This window comes from Lathyrus oleraceus, chromosome 3, assembly GCF_024323335.1.
Source record: "Lathyrus oleraceus cultivar Zhongwan6 chromosome 3, CAAS_Psat_ZW6_1.0, whole genome shotgun sequence".
Lineage (NCBI taxonomy): Eukaryota > Viridiplantae > Streptophyta > Magnoliopsida > Fabales > Fabaceae > Lathyrus > Lathyrus oleraceus.
The window spans coordinates 149,699,911-149,705,437 of NC_066581.1; positions in this window are offsets into that span (position 1 = coordinate 149,699,911).

Consider the following 5,527-nt stretch of genomic DNA (forward strand, 5'->3'; position numbering starts at 1 on the left):
TTCAAACAGTCCTCGGGCCGGAGTATGCAGAGATTGCAATCTTCAGCACAACCTGGAAATAAACCAGCTTGCAACAAATTCCTCTTTATGATCGGGAGAGGAGATGTTAAGTCTGCCACATTGGAAACATGATCGTCGTCATCCACGACATTAACCGTCTTGTCATGATTAGGCATATGAGCAGTGATGACATTAGGGGTCTCCGGAGGCTCAAACTCAATTTCTCCAGCTTCGATCATATCCTGAATCTTATTCTTCAATGACCAGCAATCGTTTGTATCATGCCCGGGGCTATCGGAGTGATATGCACACCTGGCATTAGGGTTATAACGAGAAGAAGTAGTGTTGGGATTCGTAGGAGGATCTCTGAGGGTGATCAAATTTGCCTTTAGCATTCCCTGCAGTGCCTGTGCCAAGGTCATATTGATCCTGGTAAACTGCCTTCTTGGCCTGTCTTGTTTGGGCTGGAAGTTTTGAGATGGTGGTGCTGCAATCGTAACTGCTCCGATGTCATGGTCACGGTTTTTCTTGTTACGACCCTTTTGACCGTACACATCATTTGATTCATTTCTCCCCTGATAGGACCTTTTGGTGCTTGCAGAGGCAGCCGCCTGTATCTTTCCACTTCGGATGCCGCTTTCAACACGTTCACCTGTCAATATAAGTTCAGTGAAACCTGATGAAGAACTTCCCAGTAGATGGCTGTAGAATGGGCCGGTCAGTGTGCCCATGAACATATCCACCAATTCTCTGTCAGTCATAGGGGGTTTGACTCTGCCAGCCAAATCTCTCCACTTTTGAGCATATTCTTTAAAGCTTTCTTTAGATCCCATAGTCATATTCTGCAGCTGTAGCCGGGTAGGCGCTAGTTCAGAGTTATACTGGTACTGTTTATAGAAAGCTGTTGCTAAATCAGTCCAGGTGCGGATGTCAGAGCTCTCGAGCTGATAATACCATTCCAACTGTGTGCCAGACAGGCTCTCTTGGAAGAAATGGATCCATAGCTTCCTGTCAGTGGTATGCGGCTGAATCTTTCTCACATAAGCTCTCAGATGCATCTGAGGACAGGACGCACCATCGTACTTAGTGAAAGTGGGGATTTTGAATTTGCGAGGAATGGTCACATCGGAGACCAGACCCAAACTTTCGAAATCCAGACCGGGCGCCTTCTGACCCTCCATAGCTAGCATACGTTCTTCCAGCAACTTGTACTTATCATCTCTTGGAGAGTACTGTTCATTTTCATAATCTTCATCGTCGTCCTCAGGGTTGAAGAGATCGACATTCTCCTCTTCTGAATCATTCTCTGTCTCCTCTTCTGGACCATTCGGGATCCCAAACTTGACTCCTGCGGCCTGTCCTTTACGCCTTCTTCCCGGGTTAATGAAACTCACAACTTTCTTGTCTTTCTTCTTTTCGATCAAAAGAGCCTTCAGTTCCTCCTGCCCCTTGGATAAGCTTAGCATCATCTCCTTGAATTGAGCATTCTGAGTCTGGAGATCTTTGACAGTTTGTTCGAGATCCATTTTTCTATCTAGAAGGAAGACCGTGAGAATATTGATCTTTTAGAATACCTGTTATGCAGTGTTATGTTATGCTATGCAATGTATGAAATGTTTTCAAGGACTTTTGGAATTTAACTTTGCGTAAATCACCAACAAGAGAGAAATGTTTATTGCTAATTTCTTTGACCAATGTTCATTACAAAAGGAATAATAATAAAAATACAATGAAAGCTCAAGTCTCCCAGGGGCGGCTTCTTTTTGGGCGAAGATACGCATTGAGTCTTCGTTCCTCATTAAGCTGACTGGTAAGTTCTAACACTTTCTTCCTTTCTGCGACGAACTGAGTCTCGAAAGTATCCCTTTCTTCTCTCAACTGGATCCAGGATCTCTTCAGTTCCTCAACATTGGTAGGCATATCTGGATAAGGAATGATCTGAGGAGCACCTCCTTCAGCTTCAGGTTCGACAATCTGAGGTCCGATTGCAAGATATGGCATGACAAGTTCACGAGCTCTGGCGCGTACCCATCTGAGATAAGGTTCCATAGGAATATAATTTTTCTGTCCTAACGTACCTCTCTTCACCATGCCTTAAGCTCGTACAAATCTTTGACGGAGGCCTTGGGAGTCGTTGTCATAGTCAAACACAGTGCCTTGAATAATTACTTCATGTGGACCATCTCTTCGAGCATAACCAAACTGGCGTAGGGCTAAAGCTGGGTTATAAGTAATACCTCCTCTTATCCCCAGGAGTGGTACGTTAGGGAATTCTCCACAACGGTCAATGATGATAACATTTTCTTTGAGATGAGGACACCAACGGATGTCTGAATGGGAGAGCGACATTATCCTTTGAGACCATTTCAGATTTTGCTCATTCTTCAAGGCTGATTGAGGCAGGTGCGAAATAAACCACCTAGACAATAGAGGTATGCAGCACATGAGAGTCCCTTGCCTTTTCATAGTACGAGTGTGAAGGGAATGCAGAATGTCTCCGAGCAAGGTAGGCACAGGGTTATGAGTGAGAAATATCTTAATAGCATTCATATCTACGAATTGGTCTGGGTTAGGAAATGGCACCAAACCATAGATTAGCAATGCTAGAACATCTTCGAAAGCATGGACATTCATATCCTTTAAGAATTCTCGGGCCTTATTTATCAGAAACTTGGCAAGTAAACCCTTAACTCCACTTCTTGTTACGCAATTGGTTTCGATATCAGACTTTGTCATGTGTAAAGCCGCGGCAACTTCTTCCGATTTCGGAATCTTTTCTAAACCACTGAAAGGTGTTTGATCAAGGATAGGTATCCCAAGCATCCTGGAGAATTCTTCTAATGTGGGTACCAACTGATAATCTGGGAATGTGAAGCAATGATGTTTAGGATCGAAGAACTGGAATAAGACCCTCATCATATCCTCTTTGAAACCAGTGGTAACCAAATTGAGGAGAGAACCATGTTTCTGGATAAACTGAGCCTGATCAGGAAGTTCTGACACTAAATTCTTGAGTTGAGGAGAGATTGCTACAAGATTAATCCGGATGGTCTTCCTGGGAGCCATAGCTTTACAAAACAGAGCAAAGTTAAATCCCTAAGTCCTTGAAATGGTTATAATGTCATGATATTATGATGTTATGATGTTATTATGTTATGATGTTATGTAAACAAACACAAGCAAGTCACACAACAATCACTCCTAAGTTTTAAGGCTTGCATGAGTTCCATAGGTAAGTACCCTCCCTACTGAAGTTTGGTTGGTTCAACTTGTCCTAGAATAGTAACCGGGTTCTAAAAGGATCTCCAATCATTGACCTTCCTTCAAGTCCACTTCAGTGCAACACCAAGTGGTTGACCGAAGCTTCCCTAAAGTCCAATCTCAAGGAGTGTAGTATCGAGTCTCAACCAACCCCAGTCGGAACCGAAGTCAGTTATCTCACTACTTTCTAATGGCCAGGATGAGTCAATTAGGGTTCTAAAGGTCTGGTTAATGCTTTAATGACACCACGCAGATGCCAAATTTTTCCTCAAGTAAACATGAGGAACATCAGGACATCCAAAGTGTCACATTAACCGTAGCCATCATTTTAACCATTCCAGTATACGCCGGATAGTCGCGATGATCTATTGCTACTTACCTAAGGTACACTAGATCCGGGTGTAGGATCTTTCACTCAAGAATACCCAAGCAATCCCTTAAAAGTAAATCAGACAATTTTAAATAAGTGATCTTGTTTTTAAGGTAACCTCTCTTGTAATCCTCCCCAGCAGAGTCGCCAGTTCTGTCATACGGTGAACTGACTTGGGGTATTTTGCTTTTTATCGCAATGTCGCGGATAGAAAGAGTCGCCACCGACTTTTCTTTTATCCAATAAGGAAAGGTGGAAAAGAACAGGAAAGACCTCAATAGATTTTTGGTTCGGGAGGTACATTATACAAAGGGAAGGTATTAGCACCCTTTGTATCCATGGTTATCCATGGGCTCTTAATTGCTGGATCACTTATATTTTTGTCTGAAAAGTGTTGGTGAATTGTTTAAAAATGTTTCGAAAAGAGAGTTTAACTTTGTAATGATTCTCGTATGAATGTATACAAAGTATTTATCTCGTTTGATTTTGAAAAACAGTTTAGAAAAATATAACTTGGTAATGATTCTAGTATGAATGTATACCAAGTGGTGATTTTCTAGGACTTGCAAAGTGTGAGGGGTGGAAAATGTTTTAGGTTATGATCCAGTAATTGAGAGTTATACCTTCCTAAGGTCTTTATGGGCATTTCCTATCCTTATGAGGGTAAAACTGTCCTTACTATTGAGAAGTAAGTAGTTTTATCCTTTGGATGTAAAAGGATCATTGTAGGGTCATCGATAGGTCATTGAAGGCAACAGTTGTAAGGATACCTTAGCATTCGAAGGGACGATCATCATTTAACCGTAGGCTACACCGAAGGGTCATCGAGGGACAAAATCGTATTTTTGAAGGCAACATCCGAGGGACCATGATTTATTTTATGATGATTTAACCGAAGGGTCTTTGCTAAGTGTATCCCTACATTCGCGGGACATGACCGTGGTACCGTAATATCGTAAGGCAAAAGAGAGGTCCAAGATCACATATTTAGAGGCCGTATTTTACAATCAATTAGGCAATTAGGATGAATCTCCACATTAAAATCAATACATTAAAGTCAGCTAAGTAATTGAGGGTGGATCTCCACATTAAAATTAATACATTAAAATTAATTAGGTAATTTAGGGTGAAACTCCACAAAGTTAATTAAGCAATTCAGAATACATCTCCATGAGGGTATCCCACAAATAAAATGGAATACCTAGCCGGCCGTTTCTTCGGGAATATGCAAGCTTTACACAATTCAAACACACGGGTGAGAATACCGAGATAAAGTGCAATTGAAAATTGCACTACAAAATGAACACAATAGTCATAAGGCCAAATAATGCATGATTATAATAAGAAAAACATAAGACAAAACACAAAAACAGCTACTGGTACGTTCGCCCCTGCCTCGCCTGGCGAAGGCTTAGCGAGGACTCGTTACGGGCTCGCTTAGCGATGTGCTAGCGAGCGTCTACGGGTTTTGAATTTGACAACAGCACTATCTCCGGAACCCTGAACTTTATGGCATATAGTTGCATGAATAGCATGGACAAACATTCAGGATATTCAGGCATACTTAGACTCACATGTGAAATCAAATTACACGTCAAAACTTTAATCATAACGCATTATGCATGTAAAGAATACCGATTGAAAGCATAAAACAGTGGTGATGCGCAAACCTGTTTGCAATTGCGATGTTGAAAGGGACTGATCACTCTGGATACCGGATTGAGTTGGGCGGCGGTAGCTCCGGTGCGGATGAGCTGCCTTCAGGGTTTCCTCCTTATGAATTCTCTGGATTAGCAGGGTTTCTATGCCAGGGTTTCTATACGTCCTTCTCTGTCCGTCTTGGTCTCTCCATTTTCGTGGCTGAAGTGCCAGTATTTATAGTGATCGTGGTGACCT